The sequence below is a fragment of the Schistocerca americana genome, chromosome 2 (genome assembly GCF_021461395.2).
Source record: "Schistocerca americana isolate TAMUIC-IGC-003095 chromosome 2, iqSchAmer2.1, whole genome shotgun sequence".
Taxonomy (NCBI): domain Eukaryota; kingdom Metazoa; phylum Arthropoda; class Insecta; order Orthoptera; family Acrididae; genus Schistocerca; species Schistocerca americana.
In genome coordinates, this window is record NC_060120.1 from 474060316 (window position 1) to 474081738 (window position 21423).

At 42.8% G+C, this 21423-nt stretch overlaps 1 non-coding gene across 1 annotated transcript; it reads left to right on the forward strand.

Annotated features, from left to right (window-relative positions):
- Positions 1 to 5079: 5079 nt before the first annotated feature.
- Trnay-gua lies at positions 5080 to 5169 on the forward strand. Its single transcript is given in 2 exon segments — positions 5080 to 5116; positions 5134 to 5169. It is a non-coding gene; the product is annotated as a tRNA-Tyr (tRNA).
- The last annotated feature ends 16254 nt before the right edge of the window (positions 5170 to 21423 follow it).

Consider the following 21423-nt stretch of genomic DNA (forward strand, 5'->3'; position numbering starts at 1 on the left):
ACAATATCGCCAAAAGAGGGCAGCCTTGTCGCACCGATCGCTGGATCTGTATCGGCGGCGTAAGACACACGAAACGTGGAGAGATTGACACACTTCGTGCAGGAGGCGGCCAGGCGTGTGGCTGTCGGCTGGGACACAACGGACAGCGCTGCGTGTCTGACTGTGTAAGGCAGCGCAGTGTTCTGATACAGTAGAGCACGTCAAGGCTGATGGAGAGGAGAAATACAGACGAGTCGAGATACTCTACAAGAGATACGCTTGTACTGCCTTCAATCAGTTGCATCTCATGGGCTAGTTTTTCTCTTCCATCTTTCTCTCTTACAATACGGAACGCCAAAGACTACACGTATCCGATGAATATAACACAAACTCGATTCCTGAATTTTTTTAGATTGTATTGCTTATAGTGAAGGAATAAATGGTACAGCAAATCGCTTCCGCATCGACGTTAACTAATGGAGTTGAAAACAAGAACGATCGCAAGATTGTGTCTCATTCACAGAATGACAGGATCTTGTTACGGCAAAAATTTCAGTCCATGTCGTCTTAGTCATCTCATTTACGAACGAATTTAAAGCAATTCCTTATTAGGAGGGATATTCCGAATTAAAATTTGTCCATACTGTCAAAAGTTGGCGGGGCAGTTATGTAAATGCACATGTCTTTGTGTCTCTCATATGCAACAGTTGGTTACTGTCACTGCGGCCGTTTTACGGACCGATAATATTAACTGAAATTTCTTTTTCCCGCCAACAGCTAGTTTACGCCAGCGATGACAGTTACCATCGCACTTACTGGTATCTAAATTGATAATCAGTTATGTCTGACGTTTGAAGCTGATTTGTGAGTGAGCTTAGCTGTGTTGGTACAAGCAATTTTCCCAAATCGTCAAAATGTTCAGGACGAAGAGCGCATTCGACCGCCATCTCTTATTAATGACGATATAGTAAGGCACAGACAACAGAAACGTACCAGTCAGTACTGGAGGCATGGGCCACTCAGCGGGAAAGTGACGACTCACCACAATGCTAGCCCATGTACGGTTCAGCTCACAACGCCTTTTCCGTCGGCGTCACATCGGGAACTGTTTGACCATCCATCCTATTACGCTGTCCTTATTTCCACAGATTACCAAACTTTGTTTTACACGAAGAAAAGGTACAGATAACTGTCACATATCGGTTCCAGCCAAAGGCGGCAAACGATTACAGCACAGAAATAGGCTGCTTGGTTGATTCGGGGAAGGGGGCCAAACAGCGAGGTCATCGGTTCCATCGGATTAGGGAAGGGTGGGCAAGGAAGTCGGCCGTGTCCTTTCAAAAGAACCGTCACGGCATTTGCCTGAAGCAATTAAGGGAAATCACGGAAAACCTAAATCAGGACGGCCAGACTGCAGGTTCCGTCGTCCTCACGAATGCGAGTCCAGTGAGCTGAACACTGCGCCACACCGCTTAAAGAAATGGGAGACATGGTCACCAGTATGACATTTGTCCCAGGTGCAATTATTAGTCCAGTAGTAGCTCAAGAATATGTTTGTCTTCAAATAAATTTTCCAGCCACCTACAGTCTCCTTCTGTTTACAGGTCGAGGGAAATCTACTTTCTAGGTTATCCTCGTACACCTCAAGCGTATAGTGAGACATCACAGGGACTTACATTCAGTGATTAACATAGACGAGGCTTTGGCTACAGGGAAATGTCACAAAAAGACTTCTCTATGGGCTCTTGAAGACCGTCACACAGCCTACTTATTGTGGTGACGCCGTACAGTCACCTCAGGTGATCACTGGGCAGTGGCTGGTGCTCGGTATAAGCCAGCGGGCCACACGGCTTCCTGTTTCCTTTGCTGCCTGTGCAGCCAAGATCGAAAACCGTCCCACAATACTACTCGACAGACTACAGGTATTCGCCAGAAATGCAGGTAACTACAGCTGTAACCACTTCCGTATGGGCATGGCAAAAACTGCTCGTTCCATACAAGCTACGTTTCTCTAACAAATGTGGATAGGTGACTGAGCCATTAGAAGAGGTATCAAATGTACACATAGGGTACATTACCCAGCATCTGGAGGTACACAGCATCTACGGGAATTTATAACGGCAATTAAATTATTTAAAAACAGCTTTGTGCGCATTTAAGAATCGTTTTGCGCAGTTTTTTTGTTAAGCAGGAGCAGAATTCATTAGACACAACGAATCTTGTTTACAGTTACGCCGAAACGCGTGAATGATGGTGTACATCTTCCGAAAGTATCAGCAGAGAACGCAGAGCTTCTGCTTAAATCAGACGATATGCTCATATAATGTACACGTTTTTCTATTTGGAGAATGCTAGGAAATGTGTGTCCCATATAGTATCAAGTGCGCGCTACTGTAGTTCACCCAACAAACGGACGATATATGATAACAGAACATCAAAATAAATTTTAATGCTACGCTAAAAGTAAGTACACTATTTCCCGAAATTCTGCAAATCCGTTTCATTGGATACAAACGCGTGCAAAATGCAGAACTCACCCGGGATTTGAGCCCCGGATCCCTCGTACCCGAAGCGAGAATCATAGCCCCCCCCCCCTCTTTTTTTTCTTTTATCTAATTTTGTTCAATACTGTTCGTTGCCTTTGCTTGGGGAGGACGTCCCTTGACAACCGTTCAAGTTAATCGTTGATCCATTCATCTTTTTTTCCTCTTTTTTTTTTTTTTTACTATAGAGGGCACCCCACTTGCCAACACACACACGGAAGTCCTGGACAGTAACCCATCCAAGCGCTAGCAGAGTCCGACAGCGTTAACCTCCAAACGAGAAACGGCGTTAACACTACGGCAAGGCCGTTGGCGAGTGTAGAACAAGCTAATTTAAATATTTCGGTGCTGCACAATGCAGACGGGTGATTAATTACAGACTCAAACTGATGCTTGCGCTGTTTGTTTGGGTTTCTGTAGCTGAATTACTTTAAAACGCCACCTAGAATGGTAAAGTGGGTTCTAGTATACCCAGTAATATTGGGTTGGAATTACCCTGTAACAGCTAATTGAATGTATCTCGTGAATGAAATTTTCACTCCGCAACGGGGTGTGCGCGTTTATATAATTTCCGCCAGATTAAAACGGCGCCAGACAGACTCGAACTCATGACCTTGACTTTACTCGGTGCAGCACACAGTTTTCATCCGCCAGAAAGTTCAGTTATATATTTACACTTATTCAAATTATCCATTGTTGAACCTAACCAAATATCGTTGTTATGCAAAGCAGTTTAAAAAAGGAACAAATATAGAAAAAAGGAAGTAAGTAATATCTTCAATCATTTTAAACAGTGAAAAAACGGAGTTCTTTTCCTCCTTGCAAGTCACTGTTTAGTCTCTATCTCGGAAAAAAAGGTGGAGTGCTTTAGCGCCAAAGCGATGTACAGATTTGCCCCTTAATTCAAAACTAAATTTTCAAATTATAAAAACTGTTTTTCATCTCAGTTAATTACTGACCTTGTTACAAACCTATTTCATTATTATTTGGTGAAGAGATTTCCATTTGTTTTGATTAAAGTGCGAAATCATTTAAAGTTATGCAAACATGCTGCCTAATGGTTGTAATAGAAAAGCACCAAATGGCTCGTTTTCAAACTAAATAAAGATTTCTCTGAAATATAAAAGGCGACCAAGACGTTTCCGTTCAAAGGCCGTATAGTCCAGAACTGTTATTCTAATCAGGCAAAATCGCCGTGAGAACCGAGGCAACCATACCACCGACGCGCCAGTTGAAGATACAAGTTTGGTAAAACACCGTGTCCTGGTGGTTGCAGAAGTCCATAAATGCCTCCTGTACGTCTTCGTCCGACGGGAATTGTCAACCCTTCAAGGACTGTATTACGGAACTGAAGGCAGGATAATCGCTGGCCTCCCAGATCGACCGGCCTCTTGTAGTGAAACGCGACCAGCACGGAACTCGGCTCAGCAATCGACAAAGGTGGTTCTCGACAGACATGCTGCCCCACACGCTTGCTTCATGCTCCATTGTATGTCTACCGGTGTTTGTCCTTCAGCACCTAAGAAAAGAGTAACAGCAAGTTGGTCCTGTTTGAACGCATTTTGTAATAACGTTGCAATTGTTTACGTTTCTGCATTTTCGCATGCACGTTGCATAAACACGAATGCCACATTAATCCCTTGCCTATATGTCGGTACTTATATACCGGCATCGGAGACATTACAGCTACACCGCAGCAGCGCCCCCAAAGAAAGCTTTTGACAGCCCCTTATAATTAAGGATCAGGGCTTAATTAATGATTTGTTTACTGCGTAGTACTGGCAGTTGGCATGTGCTAGGTGTGCTAAATTCAGGTGTTGTGTAAGCGTTGTACTATGCAGTAAATATGAGCCTGTATGGTGAAAATTAATCAGTTTCTGTGGTTCTGATGAACATACTAAATGATGAAATGACAAATTTGTAATTTACCACTTTCCTTTTCATTGCACTTCCACAAGCGTCCTCAATTTTTCAACAATGTAATATTTCTCTGTTTCTTACTTTTCCCCCGTTACAAGAACAATTTGGGCTAGAAAAAGTAGGCTGGCCGCACGACATACTTGGCGAACGGGTGGTGGACTCGTTTCCGCCAGAGGTAGATCTGTTTTGCGAAGAATGTAATACAGTATTCAGATAAACTAACATATGTCAAACGAACTTTATTTCACGGATGACGTCTGTTATCTGCAAATTACGAAAAAAATGTTTAAATGGTTTTGTGACAGTCAGATGGTACTCTCGCAATGACTGCGCAGGTGAGATTTGCAAGGTAAGATTTCGCACATCAGTCTCTCTTCCTCTCGCATTTGTCAACAGAAATAGGAAAAACCTGTTCCTTCGGTCACGTACGCTGCAGTGGTAGTGAGAATGAATGTCAGCCGGTAATTCAGCAACGGCGGCCGGCGCACGACCTTTGCTTCCCAGTGACAGAGAAGACTAGAAGAGCACTGAATACTCACGCCGCTGACTCGACGCCCGCGCGAAGACCGGGATACGTGACGGCTCTGGGGCGTGGCAGCCACTTATGTGGGCCACACGAGAACGCAGTCTGTGCACTCCTTCGGTAGCTCAGTTGGTAGAGCGGTGGACTGTAGTGGTCATTCTGGCAGATATCCATAGGTCGCTGGTTCAAATCCGGCCCGAAGGAATATTTTAGATTTCTCTATTTGTCAGACTTTTCCCTTGAGCGGATATATGGGCCCGACTGCCGCAAAGATTTTGAATGCCCAGCAAAAACTAAGAAGGGTGCAATGAGCACATAGTATTAGATTGGCGCTTAAGTTAGTATTATTTTTCAATAATTTTTATAAACACAACACAACACATACATATAGCAGAGTCTTTACTCATCAACGCTGGGGTAACTTTTCGATTCCGCAATTGTAAAAATCACAAAGTTTTGAGATGAACTCATCGAGCCGTGCTCATAGCGCATTTTCATCGAGAAAAGAAGTTCGTTCAAGGTTGTTCGATAGACAGCGGAAAAGGTAAAAATCTGAGGGCAGGATCTGGTGCATAGTGTGGGTGCAGAATGATTTCCCAACCCAAAGCCGGTATAGTGTTTCTTCTAAGTCTAGCAGAATCCGGGCGGACGTTATCGTGGAGTAACATTGCTTTATTCTTGGATTGCGTATGCAAGACGTCTCAATTCTTGGCAATACAAATCAGCAGTGAGGTTACACCTCGGGGAAGCAGTACGTAGTACACGCCACTGTCGCTCTTCCACCAAATGCATAACATTATCTTTTGTGGATGCACGCAGGTCTTTGTTCGGCGAGATGTTGCTTTGTTTGGGCTCAGCCATTCCTTTCTTTTCCTCTTGTTAATATAAAGATACCATTTCTCGTCAGCTATAATGAAACAGCATAGAAATGGTCGGTGTTGTTCTCGAGGCAATTGATGATGAGCGAGCAGAGATGCACATATGGGCACCCGCTAATATTCATGGTTTTAGCTTGGAGCCTGTGGTACCCGTACACGTGATTTTTCAAACTACCCCGTTGCTTGCAAATGTCGAACGATGACGGAATGATCAAATTTCGTCACATGTGGCACTAACGTGGATAATTGTGGATTAATGCGTTTGACTATCTTCATCAAACTCCGAGGGTCTTCCGAACCGTCGGAAGTCACTACTGTCAAAATGATCCTCCGTAACCAAGAAAGCCATTTTCTTGCCGTGCTCTGTGCAATGGCGTTATCCTCACACACGGCGCAAATGTTTCCGGCTGCCTCCGCTGCTGTCAAGCCTTTCCACAAGTCAAACAGAAGAATGACGGAAATGTTCCGATTTCTCCACTTTGCACTCAATTCTGTAGATTCCACAGCCCCACTCACAATCTCCAAATGACAAAAGGCAATGACTCAAATATCAACAGTGAACCATGCAACAACGTGATAGGTACTCCGCAAGCCAACGTACGATGCATGGCGAAAGGGACTTCGTACAAATGCTATCGATTATCCGTCCAATTCCATACAGGTATTGAGCGAGGGTGAGATGACTGTCTCCATGCCTGTGTAGGCGTCCTGGTCTTCATTACCTTGTTCTTACTATCCGTACGCCAGGTATACGGTGGTAGCAGCAGAACTGTCGCACGCTTCACTTCGAATATTCGTCGCCCCAGTTTACCCAAGAGTTTCGCGACAATCCTCAGTGCATATTTTGCATTATGACCCGTTTATTACGAAAGCTGTTTTTCTTTAAAGCCGACTTAGATGTGTAATTAGAACACAGATGCATTTTCCATCAGTTATGGTAGCGTATATTGGCCTCGGTTACCCGCGTTACTGGGTGGTTGTCGAGCAGACATCTGTAGCGAACCCTGATGTCAAACTGCGATAGATGCAGTCCTCGCCTGTATTCTTACAGGTAAACACTTGTGAAACTCCTCTCTGTCCCACACCAGCGTCTCGTCAGTTGAACATATTTTCTGCCAAAAATAATAAAGGTAGTACTTTAGACCCCAGCGTTTTCCTCGTGAGTTGTAGGTAAAGGGTTGATTTTTAGTGCCCCTGTTACTTGTTTTGAATGGTATTGTGAAATTTTTTCCCAGCAGGATAACAACTGTTGTATGCCGTCATCATTTTTTCATCCGTATTGCGATTTTCGGCAGTCCTTGTGTAGCGCTTTGCATATAGTTGTGTAACGAGGTTCAATCTTTATGACCTAATTACAAAGTTAGGACCGATCTTTACTTCAGTTTTCCAACTAAAGTAGCTAAAGTACACTAACCTAAGCTTCCTGCATCTGGGCAGTTTCCAGGTGTTGGATGGTGCCCTAGGGCTTTCTGTCCAGAAGGACCAGGGTTCGAGCCCGAAAAGGGCCTCCCAATTTTAATTTCCCGCCAATTCTCGGAGGGGGAAGGGTGGTATGGGATGTCAGTACAGCCCTGGAACAAAGAAATTCCGACCAAAGTTTCGAAATTCCGACCAAAGCTTCGAAATTCCCATCAATAGTGCATGTGGGTGGGCGGAAGGGGAGGGGGTGGAGAGGGGGAGGGTGATGGGGCCTATGTGCAGGCTAAGAAAAACAAATGTTCAAATGCGTGTGAATCTTAGGGGACTTAACTGCTATTGGGGTTGGGGCCCCATTACCCTACTACTAAGACGTGTGTTCGGATTGGCACTGACAGCTATTCTTTTATGGTTTCAGAGTCATTCAGGAGGTTCTCAAGACAACTATTCATGCAAAGCATTGGTCTTTTACCAATCATTTATGGAACAATTGTCTTGTAAATCATTCCAGAGTCGTTTTTTGTCACTGCAGTAGACTGTTGCATTTTCTAATATTTCTGCAAATAGATATGGTGTCTTTGAAGCACTCCCGGTGGAATAGCAATGTAGGAAATCTGTGAGACAGTTTGGGTAGAGAGACATGAAGGAATGCTGCACTTTTTGGAGGTGACAATTCAGCGAAAAAATGCCCAGTGAATGATCGCACCGCAGTGCGGTAGGAACTGCATCCGAAGAGCAGTGCCTTCGACAGGCTTTACACAGCTCTGAATTCATTCTCTTGATTGTTTGCTAGAATGACGTGTCGTGTAAGTTGTGAAGTATAATAAACCTTTTTCTTATCTATTAGGAGGCACATCATCTATTTTCTTTAGTTTTTCGTTTTTTTTCTTACTATATTGATAATATTGTCACTCAGCCGTTTTCTTCAACCAACGGCTTCATACTTAAAAAGAACAGTGAAAGCTGTGAGGAGCAGGGCACCAAATCGTCCTAAAGCAGAAGCGACAAAATGTGGATTTTGTTTTCTGGCAGCTGATCTTCGAAGCTTATGCCTGGATGACCTAGCTTCTTATGACATTCTTGCTTTTCCTGCTGTCCGTAGTAACTGATTCATGGTTAATGTTCACTACATATAGTACACTCCTTGTTTTTAGTCCTTTTAGAATTACTGTTTTATCCCCATAAACTTGAACAGAATATTTGCACTATGCCATCTTTCTCGGTAATAGCATTCACAGACACCAGATTTCTAGAGTTCAGAAACATAAATAACATCCTTGAGAATACAGTTTTTACCTACAAAGTTTAGTGTTGCATCTTTTTTCACTGGTTAGCCTTGTTTGGCAACTTACACAAGTCTATCACAGTCTTTTACTTTCGTTACCTTGTCCAATTCATAACACGTACGAGTAAATCGTGCACATGCACTATCAACAATCATGACCATATCTTCTTCCTCATTAGTTCCTTCTGGAATATTTCTTTGTTGCATTTATATGCAGGAAATACAATGCCTTCCTTCTTCTTTTAAGTCTCCCTTTGTGTTCTCTTCAGTGACGACTTCTCCCTCCTTGTCTTCTGTGGTGTCCCCTTTTTTTGTGTTCTTGGGTGATGTATTCTTTCTTGTTTTCTTCCATGAGTGTGCCAAAAATGTTATATTTGTGTTGTCTTTGCTCTTAAAGTAACAATCTTCTTTTTCTTCGTGGTTTATCCTTTTGCATAGAGGACACGGCTCGAAAGGCCTCAGTTTTGGTTCCAGAATTTATTTTTATTTGTAAAGTGGCATTCTCCCTCTCTGTGATTATTTTTCTTTCGTACAGAACAATGTTCAGTTTTTTTACGATTCTTGCATTCTCTTGCAAAATGTCTTTATCGAGCACAATTGTTACAGATTAGATCCGTAATTTATTTTTGTTAAAATGAACAAATGCTAAACTTTCTTCTTGCTTATTACCCTTCGACTGTTCATCTTCTCTTATGAGCCTTGCAATTAAATTTTCCATAGTCCTCTGAGCATAGGCTATTGAAACCCATGCTGCACAAAATTTTTTAATTCATGTGGCAAAAGAGACATTATCTCGGGTATGAGCATGGTGTCTGGCAGCTTTTCTGACTGAAGAGGGTTCAATTCAAATGCTGTGTTCTGTAGAGCAGTTACGTTACTAGCCAATTCCTTATTTTATGAGATATGAAATTTTATAATTTTTGAAGGAATCGCAAATTTCTTGCAGAAGTGTCTCCTTTGTATATTTCTTTAAGTTTATCTTACGCAGACTTGGACGTTTCACAACACTATATACGTCGCTTTACCTTCTTGTCAATTATCCTCATTATAGATCGTTTCGCCCTCCTTTCCCGTTGCTGACATTTCTTCTGCGTCGCATTTTTTCAAGTGATTCAGTTCCATTCAGAGAATCACTCAAATCCTGACTAGTAAACAGAATTCTGACTTTGACGTCCCACATGACGAAAGTACTGCTGCTTACGAGCCCTTAAATGTCGCGAAATTCTTCATTTTCTTGAGGCTTTTTAGGTGTCTCTCTTCTTTAAATGTTTCGTGTCTGTTTTCACGTTTCTTTGTTGATTTCGCGATCTTTTAACGCTGTTTCGTCCACTGTTTTGCCCTTTCTTATTTTTGAGGCTGTCGATTTTTTTTTCTTTTGGTGTTCACTTTATAATGAATATTGTAAGATACACATTGTTTAAGTAAAGGAATATTTATTGCCTTCTTCATACAACAACTGGCCACAGACACAGACATTATGCACACTCTCCAATAATTCGCATCTTCTACTTGTTCTGGTTGCCAACCTTGCAAAACATAGTTAACACTGCCTTTTACCAACTCTTCAGAACTTTCAACAGACAGAAGAGAAAGCTATAGACCCAGATACGAATCTAAATATACATCGCACGTTGATGAGAGCACTGGAAATGTACGCAAATATTAGACAAAGTGGAAACTGAAAAAAACCAGGCGCAATACTGAAATGTTTAGTTGGACCTCCTCAGTTTACACCAACTCGGTTCCGTTAAACACAAGCTGCTTCACTGCTATTTGGACTGTGGCTCCCATACGTACTGTCTTCAAACGCGTTTCATTAAACCAGTGGGTGATTAAAGCTCTAGGTCAGCCATGCACAGACCGCGACCCGCCCCTCATCGCTCGTTCTTGTAAATCGACAAAAAAAAACCTATTTCGAAATGAATGAGTGTCATGTTTCAAATTAAATCATGTAAATAATGCTTTCGTAAAAACACATCTTTGTAATTACATTTGTTAGGTAAAATAAATATTTGAGAAACAAGTGATGTGAACTAATTATGTTTTTTTCTTTTTGCTTGCGGCTCTTACGTAGTCACAGTAAGGGATTTGTGGCCCGCGCTACTACAGTTTGTATTTGTAAACCTGTGGCCCAGATAAAATGTTCTGTGATTGCTGCAACCTCAATAAATGTGTAGATTTTTTTCCTTGTTCGTGAAAGGTAATGAAGTGGGTCTGTACAGGCTGCAGCCGTGGTTTATCTACGACGAAGGATTGCGAGGTTAATGCAGGCGCACTCCTTCCTCCGCAATTCAAATATATATATATTAACTATTAACTTTATCTTAACACGTTTGTCGGTGTCATCATTTGCAAAATCAGGTACATAACTACTCGTTTTATAAACTGAACCGCCTTTTTCTATCTGCAGTAAGGATAAGGTGTGTCAGCAATGTTGTTGTTGTTGTCTTCAGTCCGAAAACTGGTTTGCTGCAGCTCACCATGCTACTGTGTCTGGTGCTAGACTCATGTCCGAATAAATACTGCAACTTACACCCTTCTGGATCGACTTACTGTTTTCATCTGTTGGTCTCCCTCTACGATTTTTACCCCCCACACTTCCCTCATACACTGAACTGATTTTCCTTGATGTCTCAGAATGTGTCCTATCAGCCGCTCCCTTCTTGGGGTGAAGTTGTGCCACAGATTTCTTCTCTCCCCAATTCTATTCAGTATTTCCTCACTAGATTCATGATCTGCTCATCAAAACTTCAACGTTCTTCTGTAGCACCACACCTGAAAAGACTCTTCTCTTCTTGTGTGAGCTGTTTATCGTCCTTGTTTCATTTCCATACATGGCGACACTCCAGACAAATGCTTTCAGAAAAGACTTCCTGACACTTAAATCTACACTCGATGTTAACAAACTTCTCTTCTTCAGAAACTCTTTTCTTGCCATTGCCACTCTACGTTTGATATTCCCTCTACTTCAACCATTATCAGTTTTTGCTGCCCAAGTAGCAGTAATCAGTTAATGCTTAAGTGTCTCCAGAATGAGATTTTCACTCTGCAGCGGAGTGTGCGCTGATATGAAACTTCCTGGCAGATTAAAACTGTGTGCCCGACCGAGACTCAGTCGGGCACACAGTTTTAATCTGCCAGGAAGTTTCATATCAGCGCACACTCCGCTGCAGAGTGAAAATCTCATTCTGGAAACATCCCCCAGGCTGTGGCTAAGCCATGTCTCCGCAATATCCTTTCTTTCAGGAGTGCTAGTTCTGCAAGGTTCGCAGGAGAGCTTCTGTAAAGTTTGGAAGGTAGGAGACGAGGTACTGGCAGAAGTAAAGCTGTGAGTACCGGACGTGAGTCGTGCTTCGGTAGCTCAGATGGTAGAGCACTTGCCCGCGAAAGGCAAAGGTCCCGAGTTCGAGTTTCGGTCGGGCACACAGTTTTAATCTGCCAGGAAGTTTCTTAAGTGTCTCGTTTCACAAACTAATTCCCTCAGCATCACTTAATTTAATTCGACTACATTCCAATGGCCTTGCCACTGCGGTAGCATCGGTTCCCGTCAGATTACCGAAGTTAAGCACTTGGATGGGTAGCCGTCCGGTCTGATGAGCGCCATTGGCAAGCGGTTGCCCTGTCAGCCCTTGTGAGGCAAATTGAGGAGCTACTTCATTGAGAAGTATCGACTACGGTCACGAAAACTGACAGTGGCCGGGAGAGCGGTGTGCTGACCACACGCCACTAGATATCCGCATCCGGTGACGCCTGTTGTCTGAGGATGACAAGGCGGTCGGTCAGTACCAATTAGGATCTTCCGAGACCTGTTCGGAACGGAATTTAGTTTTTAATTTTTTTATTTTCCATTATCCTTGTTTTGCTTCTGTTATTTTCATCTTGTACCCTTCTTTCAAGACACTGCCCATTCCATTCAACTGCTCTTCCAAGTCCTCTGCTGTCTCTTACAGAATTACAATGTCATCGTCAAACCTCGAAGTTTTTATTTCTCTTCCCTGAACTTCAGGTCCTTCTTCAAATTTTTGTTTGAGTCCTTTACTGCCTGTTTAATGTACAGACTGAATAATGTCGGGGATAGGCTACTACCGTGCCCCACTCACTTCTCGAACACTGCTTCCCTTTCACGTCCCTGGACACTCACTACTACCGTCTGCTTTCTGTACAAGTTGTAAATAGCCCTTCTCTCTCTGTGTTTTACCTCTGCTACCTTCAAAATTTCAAAGGGAATATTCCAGTCAACAATGTCGAAAACTTTCTCGTAGGATCAATACTGCCTCGCGTGTTCCTACAGTTCTCCAGAATCCAAACAAACTTCCCCGAGGTCGGGTTCTACTACTTTTTCAATTCTTCTGTAAGGAACTTGGTAGTATTTTGCAACCATGACTTATTTACTGGTAGTTCAGTAATATTCACACCTGTCAGCACCTACTTCGTTCGGAATTGTAATAATGATATGCTTCTTGAAGTCTGGGGGTGTTTGGTCTGTCTCGTACATTTTGCAAATCGGATGGAAGAGTTTTGTCACGGCTGGTTCTCCCAAGGCTATCAGTAGTTCTGATGTCATGTCGTCTACTCCCAGTCCCTTGTTTTGATTTAGGACTTTCCGTGCTCTGTCAAATTCTTCTCTTACTATCACATCTTCCATCTTATCTTCAACTACGTGCGCCTTCATTTCTATAATACTGCCTGCAAGTACATCTTCCTTGTATAAACCATATATGTACTCCTTCCACCTTCCAGCTTTCCCTTCTCTGATTAGGACTGGTTTTCCATCTGATGTTGATACAGGTGCTTTCTTTTCTCCAAAGGCCTCTTTAATTTTCCTATGGGCGGCATTTATCTTTCCCCTAGTGATACACGTTTCTGAGTCCTTACATTTGTCCTCTAGCCATTCGTGGTCAGTCATTTTGCACTTCCTGCCAATTTTGTCTGCTTCACTTGTATTTTTATATTTTCTGCCTTCATCAATTAAATTCAACATCTCCTCTGTTATCCAAGGATTGATACTAACTAGGCCTCGTCTTTTTACCTTTTTGATCCTCTGCTGCCTTCACTATTTCATCTCTTCAAACTGCCCATTCGTCTTTTACTATATTCCTTTCCCCTGTTCTCGTCAAGCATTGCCTAATATTCTCTCTGAAACTCACAGCAACCTTCGGTTCTTTCAACTTGTGCGGGTCCCATTTCTCTAATTTTCTACTGTTTTCCAATTTCTTCAGTTTTAATCTACAATTGATAACAAATAAATTGTGGTCAGAAACCACATCTGCCCTTGGAAATATCTTACAGTTTAAAACCTGGTTTCGAAATCTCTGTCTTACAATTACATAATCAATCTGAAACCTTCCCATGCCTCCAGTCTCTTCCACGTATACAACCTTCTCTCATGATTCTTAAACCAAGTGTTAACGACAATTGTACAAAACTCTACTAGGCAGCTTTCTCTTTCATTCCGTGTCCATGTTGTTGTTGTTGTTGTTGTTGTTGTGGTCTTCAGTCCTGAGACTGGTTTGATGCAGCTCTCCATGCTACTCTATCCTGTGCAAGCTTCTTCATCTCCCAGTACCCACTGCGACCTACATCCTTCTGAATCTGTGTAGTGTATTCATCTCTTGGTCTCCCTCTACGATTTTTACCCTCCACGCTGCCCTCCAATACTAAATTGGTGATCCCTTGATGCCTCAGAACATGTCCTACCAACCGATCCCCTCTTCTAGTTAAGTTGTGCCACAAACTTCTCTTCTCCCCAATCCTATTCAATACCTCCTCATTAGTTATATGATCTACCCATATAATCTTCAGCATTCTTCTGTAGCACCACATTTCGAAAGCTTCTATTCTCTTCTTGTCCAAAATATTTATCGTCCATATTTCACTTCCATACATGGCTACGCTCCATACAAATACTTTCAGAAGCGACTTCCTGACACTTAAATCAATACTCGATGTTAACAAATTTCTCTTCTTCAGAAACGCTTTCCTTCCCATTGCCAGTCTACATTTTATATCCTCTCTACTTCGACCATCATCTGTTACTTTGCTTCCCAAATAGCAAAACTCCTTTACTACTTTAAGTGTCTCATTTCATAATCTAATTCCCTCAGCATCACCCGACTTAATTCGAATACATTCCATTATTCTCGTTTTGCTTTTGTTGATGTTCATCTTATACCCTCCTTTGCCTTTCTTTAATCTTTCTTCTAAGATAAGTCGTAGGGTCAGTGTTGCCTCACGTGTTCCAACATTTCTACGGAATCCAAACTGATCTTCCCCGAGGTCGGCTTCTACCAGTTTTTCCATTCGTCTGTAGAGAATACGCGTTAGTATTTTGCAACTGTGACTTATTAAACTGATAGTTCGGTAATTTTCACATCTGTCAGCACCGGCTTTCTTTGGGATTGGAATTATTATATTCTTCTTGAAGTCTGAGGGTATTTCGCCTGTCTCAAACATCTTGCTCACCAGATGGTAGAGTTTTGTCATGACTGGCTCTCCCAAGGCCTCAGTAGTTCTAATGGAATGTTGTCTACTCCCGGGGCCTTGTTTCGACTCAGGTCTTTCAGTGCTCTGTCAAACTCTTCACACAGTATCATATCTCCCATTTGATCTTCATCTGCATGCTCTTCCATTTCCATAATATTGTTCTCAAGTACGTCACCCTTGTACAGGCCCTATATATAATCCTTCCACCTTTGGCTCAAATGGCTCTGAGCACTATGGGACTCAACTGCTGAGGTCATTAGTCCCCTAGAACTTAGAACTAGTTAAACCTAACTAACCTAAGGACATCACAAACATCCATGCCCGAGGCAGGATTCGAACCTGCGACCGAAGCGGTCTTGTGGTTCCAGACTGCAGCGCCTTTAACCGCACGGCCACTTCGGCCGGCCCTTCCACCTTTCTGCTTTCCCTTCTTTGCTTAGAACTTGGTTTCCATCTGAGCTCTTGATATTCATACAAGTGGTTCTCTTTTCTCCAAAGGTCTCTTTAATTTTCCTGTAGGCAGTATCTATCTTACCCCTCGTGAGATAACCCTCTATATCCTTACATTTGTCCTCTAGCCATCCCTGCTTAGCCGTTTTGCACTTCCTGTCGATCTTGTTTTTGAGACGTTTGTATTCCTTTTTGCCTGCTTCATTTACTGCATTTTTATATTTTCTCCTCTCATCAATTAAATGCAGTATATCTTCTGTTACTCAAGGATTTCTACTAGCCCTCGTCTTGTTGCCTACTAGGTCCTCTGCTGCCTTCACTACTTCATCTCTCAAAGCTACCCATTCTTCTTCTACTGTATTTCTTTCCCCCATTCCTGTCCATTGTTTCCTTATGCTCTCCCTGAAACTCTGTACAACCTCTGTACAACCTCTGGTTGTTTCGGTTTGTCCAGGTCCCGTCTCCTTAAATTCCCACCTTTTTGCAGTTTTTTCAGTTTTAATCTACAGTTCATAACCAATAGATTGTGATCAGAGTCCACATCTGCCCCTGGAAATGTCTTACAATTTACAACATGGTTCCTAAATCTCTGTCTTACCATTATGTAATCTATCTGAAACCTGTCAGTATCTCCAGGCTTCTTCCATGTATACAACCTTCTTTTATGATTCTTGAACCAAGTGTTAGCTATGATTAAGTTGTGCTCTGTGCAAAATTCTATCAGGCGGCTTCCTCTTTCATTTCTTAGCCCCAATCCATATTCACCTACTACGTTTCCTTCTCTCCCTTTTCCTACTACCGAATTCCAGTCACCCATGACTATTAAATTTTCGTCTCCCTTCACTATCTGAATAATTTCTTTTATCTCATCATACATTTCTTCAATTACTTCGTCATCTGCAGAGCTAGTTGGCATATAAACTTGTACTACTGTAGTAGGCGTGGGCTTCGTGTCTATCTTGGCCACAATAATGCATTCACTATGCTGTTTGTAGTAGCTTACCCGCACTCCTATTTTTTTTATTCATTATTAAACCGACTGCTGCATTACCCCTATTTGATTTTGTATTTATAACCCTGTATTCACTTGACCAGAAGTCTTGTTCCTTTTGCTACCGAACTTCACTAATTCCCACTATATCTAACTTTAACCTATCCATTTCCCTTTTTAAATTTTCTGACCTACCTGCCCGATTAAGGTATCTGACATTCCACGCTCCGATCCGTAGAACGCCAGTTTTCTTTCTCCTGATAACGACGTCCTCCTGAGTAGTGCCCGCCCGGAGATCCGAATGGGGGACTATTTTACCTCCGGCATATTTTACCCAAGAGGACGCCATCATCATTTGATCATACAGTAAAGCCGCATGCCCTCGGGAAAAATTACGGCCGTAGTTTCCCCTTGCTTTCAGCCGTTCGCAGTACCAGCACAGCATGGCCGTTTTGGTTGGTGTTTTAAGGCCTGATCAGTCAATCATCCAGACTGTTGCCCCTGCAACTACTGAAAAGGCTGCTGCCCCTCTTCAGGAACCACACGTTTGTCTGGCCTCTCAACAGATACCCCTCCGTTGTGGTGGCACCTACGGTATGGCGGTATGGCTATCTGCATCGCTGAGGCACGCAAGCCTCCCCACCAACGGCAAGGTCCATGGTTCATGGGAGGGGGGGGGGGGAGGGGGGGGTCCGTGTCCATACTCACCTAATGTTTTCCCTTCTCTTCCTTTTCTTACTATCGAATTCCAGTCCCCCATCACTATTAAGTTTTCGTCTTCCTTAACTAACTGAATAATTTCTTTTGTCTCGTCATTCATTTCTTCGATCTCTTCATTAAGTGCGGAGCTAATTGGCATGTAAACTTGTACCGTTGTGGCGGATGTGGGCTTTGTGTTTTTCATGCCTACAACCAGCCGTTCACTATGTTTTTCATAGTAGCTTACCCAAATTCCTATTTTCTTATTCATTACTAAACCTAATCCTGCATTACCCCTATTTGCTTTTTTATTTAAAACCCCGTATTCACCAAACCAGAAGTCGTGTCCCTCTTGCCACCACAAATTCCCACTATATCTAACTTACATTTACATGTTAAAATTTTCTAACCTATCTGCCCGATTTAGGGATGTAGCATTCCGCACTCCGATCCGCAGAATTTGTTCCTCCTGATGACGACATCCTCCTGAATAGTCCCCACCCGGCTATAGTCCACGAACCCACGCGAATTGTAAATGGTTGCGAAAACACACTTGACCTCTTAGCCACAAACAATCCAGAGCTAATAGAGAGCATCATGACTGATTGTAGCTAGGCTCAATACCGTTTCTTCCAAATCCATCAGAAACAAACGCAAAATAATTTTATTTAAAAAAGCGGATAAAGTGCCACTAGAAGCCTTCCTAAGAGACAATCTCCATTCCTTCCGAACTGACTATGCAAATGTAGACGAGATGTGGCTCAAATTCAAAGAGATAGTAGCAACAGCAATTGAGAGATTCATACCTCATAAATTGGTAAGAGATGGAACTGATCCCCCATGGTACACAAAACAGGTCCGAACGCTGTTGCAGAGGCAACGGAAAAAGCATGCGAAGTTCAGAAGAACGCGAAATCCCGAAGATTGGCTAAAATTTACAGACGCGCGAAATTTGGCACGGACTTCAATGCGAGATGCCTTTAATAGGTTCCACAACGAAACATTGTCTCGAAATCTGGTAGAAAATCCGAAGAAATTCTGGTCGTATGTAAAGTACACAAGCGGCAAGACCCAGTCAATACCTTCGCTGCGCAGTGCCGTTGGTACTGTTACCGACGACTGTGCCGCTAAAGCGGAGTTATTGAACGCAGTTTTCCGAAATTCCTGCCCCAGGGAAGACGAATGGAATATTCCAGAATTTGAAACACGAACAGCTGCTAACATGAGTTTCTTAGAAGTAGATACCTTAGGGGTTGCGAAGCAACTCAAATCGCTTGGTACGGGCAAGTCTTCAGGTCCAGATTGTATACCGATTAGGTTCCTTTCAGATTACGCTGATACCAAAGCTCCCTACTTAGCAATCATATACAACCGCACGCTCACCCATAGATCTGTACCTACAGATTGGAAAATTGCGCAGGTCGCACCAGTGTTTAGGAAGGGTAATAGGAGTAATCCATCGAACTACAGACCTATTTCATTGACGTCAGTTTACAGTAGGGTTTTGGAGCGTATACTGTATTCAAACATCATGAATCACCTCGAAGGCAACGATCTATTAATACGTAATCAGCATGGTTTCAGAAAACATCGTTCTTGTGCAACGCAGCTAACTCTTTATTCGCACGAAGTAATGGCCGCTATCGACAGGGGATCTCAAGTTGATTCCGTATTTCTAGATTTCCGGAAAGCTTTTGACACCGTTCCTGACAAGCGACTTCTAATCAAGCTGCGGGCCTATGGGGTATCGTCTCAGTTGTGCAACTGGATTCGTGACTTCCTGTCAGGAAGGTCGCAGTTCCTTGTAGTAGACGGCAAATCATCGAGTAAAACTGAAGTGCTATCAGGTGTTCCCCAGGGAAACGTCCTAGGACCTCTGCTGTTCCTGATCTATATAAATGACCTGGGTGACAATCTGAGCAGTTCTCTTAGGTTGTTCGCAGATGATGCTGTAATTTACCGTCTAGTAAGGTCATCCGAAGACCAGTATCAGTTGCAAAGCGATTTAGAAAAGATTGCTGTATGGTGTGGCAGGTGGCAGTTGACGCTAAATAACGAAAAATGTGAGGTGATCCACATGAGTTCCAAAAGAAATCCGTTGGAATTCGATTACTCGATAAATAGTACATTTCTCAAGGCTGTCAATTCAACTAAGTACCTGGGTGTTAAAATTACGAACAACTTCAGTTGGAAAGACCACATAGATAATATTGTGGGGAAGGCGAGCTAAAGGTTACGTTTCATTGGCAGGGCACTTAGAAGATGCAACAAGTCCACTAAAGAGACAGCTTACACTACACTCGTTCGTCCTCTGTTAGAATATTGCTGCGCTGTGTGGAATCGTTACCAGGTGGGATTGACGGAGGACATCGAATGGGTGCAAAAAAGGGCAGCTCGTTTTGTATTATCACGTAATAGGGGAGAGTGTGTGGCATATATGATACGCGAGTTGGGATGGAAGTCATTAAAGCAAAGACGTTTTTCGTCGCGGCGAGATCTATTTACGAAATTTCAGTCACCAACGTTCTCTTCCGAATGCGAAAACCTGCATAGGTAGGAATGATCATCAAAATAAAATAAGAGAAATCAGAGCTCGAACAGAAAGGTTTAGGTGTTCGTTTTTCCCGCGCGCTGTTCGGGAGTGGAATGGTAGCGAGTATGTATGATTGTGGTTCGATGAACCCTCTGCCAAGCACTTAAATGTGAATTGCAGAGTAGTGATGTAGATGTAGATGTAGATCCGAATGGGAGACTGTTACCTCCGGAATACTTTACCTAAGAGGACGCCATCATCATTTAACTATACAATATAGGTGTATGCCCTCAGGAAAAATTACGGGTGTAGTTTCCCTTTGCTTTCAGCCGTTCGTAGTGACAGCAAATCAAAGCCGTTTTGGTTGATGTTACGACGCCAGGTCAGTCAATCGATGTTACGACGCCAGATCAATCACTCATCCAGACTGTTGCCCCTGCATGTACTGAAAAAAGCTGCTGCCCCTCTTCAGGAATCCCCTGTGTTTGCAGCTATGGAACGCCTATTTGTATGTCTGAGACACCCAGCCGCCCCACCGACAACAAGGTTCCATTGTTCAGGGGGAGGTGGGGGTGAGAGGGGCAGGGGGGGGGGGGTGGACTTGTACAAATAAGGATTAAAAGGAATATGGCTTGGTGTCGGTAGCGGGGAGGGAGAGAGAATTAGAAACTGAATTTTTCAAACAGACAACAGTAGAAGAAATGAGATAGAAGCGGAAGGAGTTCTTGGAGATCCGTCTTGTTATGCGCCTGCATTGACTAAAGGTTGAACCCAGGTTTGTGATGGTCACCAACAATGAGCTGCAACTTAATAACAAGCATAGAAACTTATGGAAGAAAAAAAAGAGGGTACCACCGCAGTGTCAGTGGTAAACGAAAGCTGAAGTGAACATTAAAGGTAATAAGACAGCTTATGTATGTCATTCAACAAAGCTGAATTTTTAGTTTTATACGCCGAAAAAACAAAAATATCAGTAAGTTCTAGAAGTATGTAAACGTCCTAGTCAGGCCATGCTTTTTACAGAAACGAGAGGAGGTGAAGTAGTTGCTGATTTTTAATTTTTTTTTATTTTCGGAAGATGTTTCCATCTTAATCTGAACAGAAAAAACAAACTATACGTACTCGTAAATAAATTTCTGTTCCCGACAAACATTTTCATTTATTCACGTACCGTCTTATACACTGATCTACGTCGAGTCTTCTATATCGTTTCACGTAAACGAAATATGTGCTTACCGAACATCCGACTAGATGTTTTAGTGGAATGAGAGCATTCCAGGAAACAGATTCACAATGTAATCGTCAATGGAGAGGCGTTGTATGAAGTGAACATAGCATTGGAGGTCACATACGCAAGTGTGATAAGACAGTATCGGTTAACGATGTATGTTAACGACTTAAAGAATGACAGTGGCTCCTTGACCTCGATGTCTCTGTACGTAGTGCATTGACATCTGAAGAAAACAGTCGCAATAGCTTACAGATAACTAACGTGTGAGAAAAAACTGTGCATTTACCCTCAGTTTAAGAAGTTATGAAGAAGCGCGGACGTATTGATGGGCTGAGTGCTGCAGACTCCTTATTAGTTCAAGCAGCAGGATTCCTGACTGTGGGGATAAACTGGCGGACTTCCACGGGTAGTGTGTTGGATTAAATTTGAGCTCCTATCTCGATTTCACCTGCAGGAAATTGCTTTTGACACCTGGCAAAAGAACTGCTCAGA